This window comes from Plectropomus leopardus, chromosome 5, assembly GCF_008729295.1.
Source record: "Plectropomus leopardus isolate mb chromosome 5, YSFRI_Pleo_2.0, whole genome shotgun sequence".
Lineage (NCBI taxonomy): Eukaryota > Metazoa > Chordata > Actinopteri > Perciformes > Serranidae > Plectropomus > Plectropomus leopardus.
In genome coordinates, this window is record NC_056467.1 from 6,008,477 (window position 1) to 6,021,631 (window position 13,155).

At 41.4% G+C, this 13,155-nt stretch overlaps 1 pseudogene; it reads right to left on the minus strand.

Moving 5' to 3' along the window:
- Window positions 1-377: 377 nt before the first annotated feature.
- Window positions 378-13,075, minus strand: LOC121943812 (annotated as a pseudogene).
- Between the last annotated feature and the right edge of the window lie 80 nt (window positions 13,076-13,155).

Consider the following 13,155-nt stretch of genomic DNA (forward strand, 5'->3'; position numbering starts at 1 on the left):
AGCCCTTAGATCCTCTACTGGTGGGTTTTTAAATACACACAATCATACACACAGCTTTTGTTAACTATGCTCCAAAACTATGGAAAACCTTTCCAAAAGCCACAGGAGAAGCAGGCTCTGTGAACATTTTTAAAGGACAACTGAAAACCTATTTATTTAGTCTAGCTTTTAATGAATTGAACTCTTGTATTTATTATTTCATATCAACTCTGCTATTTTCACTGTTTTAACTGGTCTCTGTACTTTTGACTTTGACTTTTATATTTTGTTCTCACCACATGCCTTATGACTGTTTATTCTTGTTTTTCCTGTTGCTCTTCTTTTTATGTGAAGCACTTTGAGCTGCATTCCTTCTCTGAAAAGTGCTCTATAAATAAAGTATATTTTTATTATTACTATTAGTGTTTGTTTTTATGATAACTTTGGTTTTAATGAGTTATTTATTACAAAAAGTGGATTTTCCCCCATGATTGACAACTTTGACAGCCAATGCGTGCACTTGGGCTGCTCGTGATTGATAGGACAGGAGTTTTTGGCGGGAACTCCCCCACCACAGATATCGCTACAGAGCAGTCTCTGGCTCTGAATGACATCACCAGTGCAGCACCCGTATCTGGGATATTTCATCTTCACTGAAGCATAGCGGGGGTAAGTGGGAGCATGTCATCCATCTTTATAAACAGTCTTTGATTTGCATTGGACCGTTCTTCTTCTGTCCATTACAGTTCTTCTAGGTCCTCTTCTCCAACTGTACTTAAAGTCTGTCCATCTTTCTGTTTGCTCCTCATTATGACTTGCTGATGACAGTCTGACGCAGGAGTGGAAATCTGTGACTCGTCCTCAGGTTCCTGTCCTCCGCTCATGTCTTTCCCCAGCGGCTGCAGAGCCTCTGTGTTGCTTTCTGTCTGCCGCTGTGACTCATCAGTATTAACAGATTCACATTCTGTCCCACTTCCCTCTTTTCTCCCAGTTGCTTTGTCAGAAATCTGCACGGCCCTCTCTCGACACGTCTGCCTGCGAATGGTCCGTCGGTTCTGGCTGCGCCGTGATTGGTTGCAGTGCAGGGTGCGCCTGCGATGCCATTGGTTAAGAGAGTTTTGGGCTTCCACACTGAGCTGACGCGCGGCCAGTCGAGGCTGGAAGCTGCTGATGTAGTACAGAGAGGCGTATAGAGTTGTAAGGTAGTAGCCACCTGTTGGGGTGGAGAATGCAGAGAGGAAGATGGTCTGTAATTTGTAATCATAAACAGTATATAGAGCTTGCAGTTGGGAGTCAAACCCATATCACCATTTGAAGGCAGAATTGAGTAACACCTGCAACTTGTAGATGCATCGCAAAATTTAGGAAATAAAAGTCTTTTTTAAATTCTACGTGGCTGCTGGCTAGCTTCAGTCTAGCAATTTACTTAATCTGTTCGCATAAAACCTAAGCAATTAATGAGCTACAAAATTTGAATATGATTTCTTTTTTTTTTTTACACATGCATGCATAGAGATTCATGTGTGTTTTGGAGTATTTATGCAGATTAGAATAAAAGGGAAACATCCTATGAAGCTTACCTGGTTGATGTTATTTGGTCATCAGAAAATTATTTAGTTTTTGCAAACCAGGAATAATTGACATATTGGATATTTTTATTAACACCATATCATTGTATCTACAGTGACTTAATTTAAGCTGACTGTCATTGGGAGGTGCAGGGTACGGAGGATGGTACGTCACCTAGGCGAGATGGCTGCCAAGCTGCAGACCACTATTTCAGACTTATAAACAACAAAATCTGCTGTTTGAGTGAGTCTTTGCTGTTTTTATGCCTCCAAATGTAAATGTTCTTATAGTGACTCCACTGGTGTGGATAGTGCCACGAGAAAGCTGTTGTGTTTTTCCGAAGACATTTTAAACCAAAACACAAACCCCCCCCGGCCTTCAACTGCAAAATGTCACATGAAGAAACAAATGCTGATGAGTAGGAGACTCAAAATAACCACAAAGAAACATAAAAAACAACAAAGAGATACAAAAAAGCTGCAAAGAGACACAGAGAGACTAGCCTTCATGGCTACAAAGGCACACGAAACCACAGACAACAACAAAGAGGTGCAACACATCAGAGGCCAAACAACGAGTCTGCCTGTTTCAGTCCTATTTCGGATGGCTGGTGGGGCCCTCTGTATGTCTGTGCCCAGGGGCCTGTGCTGAAACACCACCACACACGTTAGCCAAACTGTTGTTGAAATGTAAAGTTTCAACTTATCTGTTACATAATAATATGCAAATGTAACATATCACTTGTTGCAAAAACATATAATACCATTTTTTTTCCTGGCGATTGGGTCGACTCATTTTACCTTTTTACCTTAGTGACGTGTATATCTCTACTTTGCAAACACTTGCATTATGACTTGGTTAAGTTTGCACTTACAACTGTTGCAAGTGAATCCAGATCACATGGCAACTGATGAATCAGCCAACTGATCCACTACAGTGTGTTGTGGTGGGAATGTGTGTGTGTGTGTGTGTGTGTGTGTGTGTGTGTGTGTGCCTTACCCTCTCCCTGCAGCTGTGTGGGGTCCAGCAGCTCCATCATGTAGTCTGTGTCTATGTGTAAGGTGACCACATCGCTACGGAGCAGCACCCATGTGAGGCAGGGCAGGAAATCATCGGCTCCAAACACTTTGTCTGCAGGAAAGGAGAGAAGAGTGTGAATTAAAAGGGTAATAAACAACCAAATACAGTAATAAACTAAGAAATAAAGTAAAAAATCATCATAAAAAAAAAAAACACCTGGCTACCTGAACTAGCATTAGCACTCATGCTGTGATAGATGCTCTTGCAGACTTTGAGCAGGATCTGGACCTTCTTGTTCGGGGAGTAGGCCTCATGCATACTAGTCCACCTCTGCTGGATCCGCTCAAGGGTGACAGAGTCGGGAACTCCAACTCCTGCTGACCCCCCTAAATCCTCCACCTCGTTCTTTTCCAGCACACGCAGGTTGCTCCGAAGTCGCTCAAAGCTGCCGTCATTGGTCCGCGATTGATTAATGCAGCAGTAGAGGTGAGCAGAGACGGGTTTCAGAGCCACCTTGTGGAGGGAAAGCTCGACCAGAGAGTCTGCAGGACAGTCGAGCGGTGTGAAAAGAGAAATTAAAGGAGCAATCGTTGATTACTGAGTTGACGTGTTCTGTCAATTATGTTAACAAACACTTGAGAGATTTTCTTTAGTCTATTGTTAGCTCACTCACGATCTCTGCATCGTTCATGTCAGTGATGCTGTCCAACAATGTCTGGATCTCTGGATAGTCCAACAGCGTGTCCCTCAGTGACGAGAGCGATGACCTCACTTCCTGTAAGAACTCTGACCCCGTGACCCCCCGCCGGGATCAGTCCCTTTCTTCAGCGTCATCTCCACAAATCCTTTCACAGCCTCCGCAAAAGCCGAACCTTTTCCGCTCGCTCAGCTCCTGCACACGATTGCTCAGTCTCTTCTTCGTACTCACCAGCCCGCCAAGAGCCTGCCCGACCGCTGAGAGGCGATACAAGACCTTGTCAGCCAACCGGTGCGCCGACGGGTGGTGTGGGACAGAACATGGCGTTTGGGACTCCTGCTCTTCCTCTATGCTGCTTATCGACAGCGAGTCGAGCTCCAGCGATGGAGGGTGGAGCAAAGAGGACGGTCGCGGCGGAGGCAGCCAGACTCCATCTTCAATCCAGGACACTCTGTGAGGAGACTGAGGCACCGGGCTGCCGTGAGGCTGCAGCTCAGATGCTGCAGAATTTAAACTTCCAGGGGTGGATGTAATAGATAAAGACAGGCTCTCTGTGCTCGCTCTGTGAGGGGGGCTGGAGGCCAAATCTTTGCTGGGCCTCCTGAGGATCACCTCTGCTGGAGCAGCTGGTGTCGATGGGGTCGGGGGCCACGCGGCGAATCAGCTGACTGGGCTCTGATTAGACCTGGACAAGGACAAAATGGATTACGCTTCTTATTTGCGTACCTACATGTGTAAAAAACAGAATCAATATGGCCTGCACTCTCACAGTATTCTCTTGATGTCCCTGTGGTTCGCAAAAAAGTTTTTAAATTTGCCGCCTTCTCTACTTGGGATAACTTACAGAAGGACCTAAAGCTGTGTGAGCTGATCGCCACGGGTAATTTAAGTCACTTTTAAATGATCGAGACAATAGCACTCTTGTGAATGCTACTCAATTTCTCAATGAAATTGAAAATTGCACATATTAATGTATTTGCCTGTATGTGTTGCATTTTAACTGGACTTTGTGCTCGCTCTTTGTAATGTGTCACAGTTGTATTCGGCTGCTATGTATTGTTGTAACTATGTTTTATGCTGTTCTCTTGGCCATATCGCTCTCGTAAAAGATATCTTAAATCTCAGTGAGTCTTTTACCTGGATAAATAAAAGTTATATTTATTACCAACACCATATGGGCAACTGATTCCACTTCAAAAGCACTTAATAAATTATGGAGCACAGCGAACAAAAGGGACCCAAAATCAAAATTACCCACATAGTTTCAAGTGAAATGATGTGTATGAATTTGTCTTTTGTGTTAAAAGGGCCAATGCTGACAAATTTATGAGAAGAAAATCTCAAGTCTGCATGCTAAATATGAAAATGAGGCTACAACATCATGAACTGGCAGTGTGAAGAAGGCAATTAGCTTAGCTTAACATAAACACTGGAAGCATGGGGAAACATCAAGCCTGGCTCTGTCGAGGGGGTAACACAACCAGCTACCATCTACAAGCTTTACTAATTAACAGCTATATCTCTTTTGAATAATTCATACATACTCAAACAAAAATGTAGAAACAACAAGTTGTAAAAGAAGTGGTCTGGAGCTAACAAGTGCTCACCAGAAGTCTCCGTACTGGCAGCAGAGGGCTCCTGGTCCAACGAGATGGCTCGTTTGCTCTGTAGTCCCGCCCCTGCCCATGTTCTGGTGGTGCTGAGGCGCCGCTCTCGTCTGTAAGTTGATGACAGCGTGGTGCATTGTGCATCAGTCGCTCTGTGGGTCAGCCAGTCATCTCCATGTTCACGAAGGTAGAGAGGATTAATGATACACAGCGCCCCGTTAGTGGAGGTCAGCTGAGGGAACACACACACACACACACACACACACACACACACACACACACACACACACACAGGTATCAACACAGTGAGGAGACAGGATGGTGTGACACATTGCTCATCACAGTGTGGCCATAAAATAAGCTTGAAGCCTAAACTTTAAAGCCGAATTAATACATTTATTGGCCACTTGGAGTATCAGTGGGAAAAAAAAAATGTAAACACAACAAAGACATATTATTGATTTATGAAGCTGATATTGCAAAGTGTTCGCAAACAGTTGCCTATTTATGCATCCAGCAGACATGGAGCAACATTTGCATTAATTTAGAGTCAATCTTCTGTCTACCTGGTGAGTGCAAGTCTAATATTCGCTCTCCTTTTAGCTCTGTTTTAGCCTCCACCAACTCTGGAGAAAATATCTTGAACACTAAAGTTGATGAATCTCTGTGGGTTTGTTTTTATGAGTGACTCCTTTTACATTACACATAGTTTTTTGATCAGTTGCTATTATAAAAATATTTATAAGTTGGTAACTTATAAAAAAATATAAAAAATAACTTTTTGTCATACTTTCATTCACATTCATACTGTAGTACATAAGACACACATTCCTCCTCCAATGTGCTCTTAATGGCATTTGCAAGAATCAAACCCCGACTGAAAGAAAAGCAGAGCCAAGGAGTCTCAAAAACAGTGGATTACAGCCAATGCCTTTATGAGCACTACAAGGAGGCAGATGAACATGATTTATTTTTACAGATTGTCTGTCTCATGTACTACTGTCAGGATATAGTGAGAGTTCAATAAAATATAACATTTTTTTTTAAAAATAAAAGTTACCAAGTTAAAGTTTTTAGACATATGCAGCCTGACTTGCAAACACAAAGAAATAAGGAAGTTGTCACCATCACTTGTACTTTTACGCACACACACACAGTATATAGTACCTGTATGGAGCACATCACGCTGCTTGGCTCGCTCTGTGTCATTTCATCAGGCTGTTGGTCAGGTGGTGTGCAAAGCCAGGTTTCTGCATGAAAGAGGTGTTTCAGGTTAGACAGTTTTTGAAAACATCTTTCTGGTTTTGTGTTTCTGATGTTGCTTCTGGGAGAGGATATGAGACAGAAGGTCACAGAGATGGAGGACTCACTGGGTTCAAGTTTAGAAAGACGATCTTTGTTCTTCTCGGTTACACTGTAGATCCAGCGAGGAATGGAAAGACACACAGCCAACACATCCCTGACACACAGGAGGAGAGGACACAAATTATTAGTTACTCATGAGACGAATAACCCATGTTTGTAACCAATGTGCATTTTCATTTGAAATATACCAAACTCCAACACAAAAGTTTAGCTTTTAGTGATTGTTTAATCAAAACTGAAACTTTCAACTTCATATACAGCAAGTTCCCAACTTTTTTTTATAAAGAGAAAATTCAAATTAAAAAATGAGTTAATGAAAACAGCGCCCTGTTTTACACAGGTTTTACACAGTAAAAGTTCCTGCCATGCTGACACTTCTTCACACTTTTAAATTAATTAATTTTAACAGCAATCATTAAAATAAAACGCTGATACAGGCAAAACAGAATTGAATAAATGTCAATCAAAACATCATGATGGAGCCCAAGTTCAAATGGGAGTTCAAACTGACACAACAAATAAAAAGGCAGCAGTGATACTGCAGGTCCTTACCTGGTCAGAGAGTAGAAGAGCACGAGCTGAGTTAAGTCAGAGAACGACAGACGAGATTCAGACAACTGGAAGACTGACACGAGAAACAGAGAGAGTGGGCAGAGTTACTCGCATGTTCTGTCGAAAAAAATACATTCCTGGAAACACACCAGAGCTAGAACCAGGAAGAACGAGAGGGGACTTTTCAAGATAAGCCAATGTGACTGATCAATTTTATCTTCACGCTCGCCATTATGTCTGTTACTATCTGATGCTGTGTGCTTTCCAGCCTGTGATTTTAGCTCCACTGAATGCATCTGCAGTGTCAAAAGAGCAGCCCTAATATGAGGCGGTCTAATTGGTAACTTAAGAGGAGTTTACAGTTAAAGAAGCCAGCCTTTGCCGTTTGAGAGCCGGTTTGACAGGACGTTGAATTGATTACCTGCCCTCACCTGTTACAGCTGAGTCAGGTTTGTACTGTCAGTTCAATGGCAGAAAGCAGAACATACGATGTTTTTGGTTAATGTTTATCAGTCTGCTCTGTCAGTTGCAGCAGACGAAATGATTCATGAAATAACCACTAAAAGTCACACAGAGAGAACCCAGTGACTGCGTGCACACACACGCACGCACGTGTGCACGCACGCACGCACGCACACACACACACACACACACACACACACACACACACGCGCACACACACGCACACACACACACACACACACACACACACACACACACACACACACACAAAGGAGAGAGAGTGAAAGAAGTACTGAGTGTGTTTGCATGCAGTTGGTCCATACCTTTCCCTGTGCTTTTGATATTATAATCAACAACTGCTTCATTTTCTCCTCCAGCAGACACACACAGCAGGCTGGGCTGAGACGTCGCAGAGTCCTGCACAACCAGGAAACTCTGGAGGGAGACACACGGTGACTCATTTTAGTATGTGCAGCGTTACGGAAGCCTGTTGAGCAGGAAAACGGTTTCTTTTAAATCCTAACAATGGCAAGCTACACAGCGGGGCTCCATGGCAACCAGGCAGCACAGAGAGACACAGTGAGAGATGACAGACAGCTGGATGGACCAAAAAAGAAAGAAAAAGTGTGGTGAAAAAAAAAGTGCTTCAGTGTTTGTATGACGAGGCTGGATTAAAATGATGTCGAAATTAGCCATGATGACAGGTTGTCACCAAACTAAAAGCAAATTTCCCCAGGGTTCGTAACTGTGAGTTTGGACCCATATCGGCCCAGGACTTCTCGCTTTTTTCACATTTCGTTGTGTTTAGAAGAAGAAGAAGACGTACTTTATTCATCCCAGAGGGGGAAATTAAATTTTTTCACTCTGTTGTAATTTACATGTTACACTCACAGGCTGATGTACACACACATGCACAAACAGGACTTATACACATGCGTTAAATGGAGAGATGTCTGAGTGACGGGGCTGCCCATGGTCAGGCGCCCCAAGCAGTCAGGGTTACGTCCCTGTGGACTGACCGCTGCCCCATTATTTCAGTATTCCAGTATTTAAATTATTTCTTTTTTAAAACTTTTCTTGCATTTACACACATTCAAAGCTTTTTGCCAATGGCAGTAAAGACAACTTTGAGTCCTCTTGATGACGCCCCAGCCAACTTTTCAGGAATATTCGTGACAGAGGTGGAAGTATTGTTTTGCAAGTTACAAGACTCAAGTCTTAAGTCAAGTCCTAAGCTTTGAGTCCCAAACAAGTCCTAATGCACTCTTCACTAATCATAATGCCATTTTAACAGAATGATTAACTAAGTATTAGCTCACTGTGTTATTTTAAGCCTTGACTTCCTGTTCTTTGAGTAACTTCTGTTCTGTTAAACAAAGTTGGAAGTTGTTGCATCTCCATCTGTATTTTCAATTAGCTTTTCTTTGTGTGGACCAAAGCATCATTTTAGTACGCAAACGAAATTATCTTTGGTCTAATAGTTTACAGCTGGCACCCAGTAGTTTTTTTTTTTTTCTTCTCAAAAGGCTCAGTTCCAAGTCGCAAGTTAAGTCGAGCTGCAAGTTTTACTCGACTTTGTGAAGTCAGCAAATGTGTGACTCAAGACTGATTGAAATCCAGTCCATAAGACTGCAGTTCAGTCCATCTGCCCACAAAAACCATTACATTTGAAAGCCAAAGAAAGAGCTTACCAGTAAGATGACCATGAGTAAATCTAAGCTCGGTCTTTGGCTGTTTTTTCTTTATGGTTCACCTCAGTTCTGTCCAGCAGTACCCAACAACAACTAATGTTACTTAAAAGCATCCACATGACATTAAAAAACTGCCATGGCTGAACATCGGGATTGCTTCAGCGAGGAGATGATCTACTTTTTAGCCGTGATAGAAAATTTGTCCAGTATTTTGGTTCATGACCAAAAACCTGCAAAACAAATGCCCTCTTCTTCAGCTGTACCTTACGTTCAGCCCTAATTAGCAAATCTTAGCATGCTAACATGCTGGTAAACATTATGCACGCAGACACCAACATGTTAGCAGTGTCATTATAATAATAAATAATAATAATACATTTTATTTATATAGCACCTTTCGTATATGGAATACAGCTCAAAAAAAACAAACTTATATCAGTTTTGGTTATTTTTTTACAAAAGATATCTGCGTATTTTGTTTTGTCTGTGATTATTTCACTGGTTCACAGCAGCCAGGGCTCAGGTGGGAAAAGGGTGATGTCATGTATTTCCCTGCACCTATCAGAGTTTAGCATAATTTAAATCAAGGTCAGATGACAGTCAGTAGGTTGTTTGCTTGTGCTCCCAGGTCACTGCCAATTCAGTCTGAATAAACCACGTCTGTAAAGTCCCGATGAAGCTGAGTTTTTCAATGAAGCTGTCTGATTATCTTCAGAGGCTGTTTTCTCACTGATGTATTTTTTCATAATGTAATAATTATTTATTATACTAAGGCACAGAAAAAAACAAGTGTCTCAGTTGTAGTATCACTCATTGCTTTTATACACTGGCACTTCATTCGCAAAGATGTTCTGTTTGTAGTGACTACGGGTTTGATCACATTGCCTTATTTGGAAACAGAGACTAAAAAAAACAGAATATGCAGCTGGTTGAGACACAACTAACACGGGTACAACAAAGCACATGCAATAGCAAGTACAGAGAACCAACGGCTCAGTCATGTAGTTACATCACCACAACCGAAGTCAGAGGTGCTTTCAAATACATACACACACACACACACACACACACACACACACACACACACAGGAAGTGGCTGTCTTTCTCAGTGTGATCAGAAATAGAGACAAATTTACTGCAAGTCACCACACTTTGAGCACTTACACGTACTGGCAGTAAAGTCGATACATGAGCAATTACTCTGTTGATTCATAACGGCAACATTTAGTCAGTCGTGCATCTGATTCATAGGAAAATGTACTGGAAAACATTCAAGCAGAAATTAACATATAAACTGCTTTGTTCCGCCATTAAAAGTAAACCTAATGAGCATCCTACAACCACCATGAGATACATTGTTTCACACTGTAATTAATATTCACAGGAGCTTTTCTGTGAGACTCTCTTGTCCCTGCCCACTGACCCCATACTCACGTGTCAATGATTTCCAGTAAGAGTTTTGAATTGAGCAGTTGTTTGCATATCAGCCTTTTAAAATGCCTTTTTATAGAATTTTCTGTCCTACTCGCTTTCTCCCTTTGCTGCGCATCCGCCCATTTTGCAATGGCTTTTCCCTGCTATGCACACGCTTTTATTCAACACGACTTCTGCATTCAGCCCCCAAAGAAACGCTTGCTGTGTTATCAGATGTCAAACAGAAAAGGGAACTAGTTTTATGTCACAGAGGTGTGCATGTCAACTTTCAGACCAGCCAACAATTTAAGTAAAGCATGCAGACATCCCAATTGTATGTTTGTTTTTGAGACCCATGTTTAAAGCATCATAGTTTCATAAAACACTGGGACTGTATGACTGAGCTGATACAAACTGGGTTACAAACGGATGACAGGGTCAGATAAAAGTGATGCAGAGAGATGGAGAAAGTAAAAGACTGACAGTCAGAAATGAAAAAAATCTAATTCCTCCTGTTCAAAAAACATTAAGAGGCAGATCAAGCAGGTAAAAAATAATTAAATGCTCAACAAAAGTAACCTTTCACCCCTTGTCTGTGGAAAGCAGTGGTGGAATGTACCTAAGTACATTTACTCAAGTGCTGTACTTAAGTACAGATTTAAGGTACTTATACTTCACTTTAATCTATTTTTTTCATGCCCTTTTATATACTACTATTATACTTTTTTCTTTACAATATTTATGTGAAAGCTTTTGTTACTAGTGACTTTATAACTAAATGTTTTCGTATAAAAAGCATTAGAAAAGTTTATAAAATATACTGTTTTGTTATAAATTAAACAAACCAGTTAATACAAGTATGGCTGAAACGATGAATTGATTGCCAGAAAATAAATTGGCAACTACAGTATTTCTAATAAACATTAGTCGTTTTCTCATTTATTTTAAATAGTTTTGAGTTTTCTGGGTGTTGATTTTTATGTATTTTTTTCTAAATTTGGGTAGTTTTACTTTTAATACTATAAGTACAAGTTTCTGATTGTACTTTCTTACTTTTACTTAAGTGAGATTTCCAATACAGGACTTAAACTTGTAATTATTATTTTTTAATTGTGTTTTCACAGTGTGGTGGTAGTACTTTTACTTTAGTAAAGGATCTGAATACTTCCTCCACCACTGGTTGTCAGATTTGTCAAAATGAGACAAACAGAGCTAGTGAACAGCGTCCAAAGGCGTTAGCCCATTTCGGATGAGCTGATTAGATTTTAGTCATGATATAGATTCAGTATTTTAAATGTAGTCGTTATATATAATACCAGATGCTTCAGGCAACATCCAAAATGTGGGACTTATTGAACTGTGGTAGGCTTCAGTTTGTTCCAAAAAAGTAGACTCAGTCATTATTGGAGAATAATCTATCACTTGAGGTAAAGATTTCTATCACATTCACCAGGAGGAGGACAGCTCACCCCAGCAGGTGTTCCACAGATAGCAGTGTGGGCCCCCTCTCTGTCCCAGGGGGCCCCGGGGCACCAGGCCTCTTGACACCCCTTCAGTTGCTCCAGCAAAGACAGTCTCCTCCTGCTGCTCCTCCACGGGATGGCTGTTGTACCATTAACTGGACTGTGGAACGCCCTGGACGCAAACATACGGACACATGTACAAACATCTGCATCCATAATCTATTAAATAAACAACACATACAGTCATATGCAGACAACTCACAGATTAAGACAAAATTAAGGGTAAAATTTTGACTGATTTGACGAAAATGGTTGGTACTTACATGTGTTGGTCTGCCTCAGTTAGTTCATATATTTTCTCTCCTCTACTCTGTTGGCAAATTCATCCACATGTTGCAATCTTCTCTTCTTGAACTCTTCCTATCTGCAAGGTGTTGCTTAAGAGCTCAAAATACCAACAGGGCTAAAATAGGAAGCTCACATCCTCCTCAGAAATACATCCTCAAGAGGGTTCCTGCTGTATTCTGCTAAATATTTCAAAATTCAGGTGACTGTCGCATGGCTGCCACGTTCTTCTTTCTACTGCGTATGCTGGCATTTATTGCACTTTCAGTTTTCATGTCAAACAGTTCAGCTGATCTCCCACCTTCTTGGTCCTCCCCTCCCCTTAAGTCTGTGTGTGGTTAACCCAGCTCTATGCACGGGTGAACACCGAAAAGACAAGTTCTCTAAAGTGCAACAAGTGGTTATTTTTTTCTCTTGCAGCAGCAGCTTCTCCGTCTCCTGCTCTGAAATGGTGAATGGTTGGGAACAGAGATTGGTATTTCACCACAACTCTGAGATTATCCGTGCTCTTTACAGATTTTATCTTGCAGCTGTGGAAGAAATGAACACACAGATGCACACACTCTGCTGAATCCATTAGATAGAGATGTCAATTTGCAGAAAATATTAGCTGAAAATCTTTTGTACATGTAGGGTGATTTGCCGGATAACCGCATATAGAGGTGTTGTTGATTGGTCAGCATTTCCGTGGCAAGAAGACTCTCTGTCTTTCTTTTGTATGCATCATAGTCAAGCTTTCTGTTTCAACCATTTCCTGCCAACACCATGAGCTGTATAACAGCTATGATCCATATGGCCCCAGTGAAGCAAAACCAGAGTGCAAAACCAACTAATAACCCTCAGCAGTATTAGCCTACTTGACCACTTATGGTCATTTTTTTGTAAAGTTGCTCATTGCCTTCTTATGATCTTGAAAGAAAGCCAGCTTAAATGGTCAAGTTTCAAAGGGTTAACTAAAGGCAGTAAAATGACCATAGACTCCTCCTGGCACA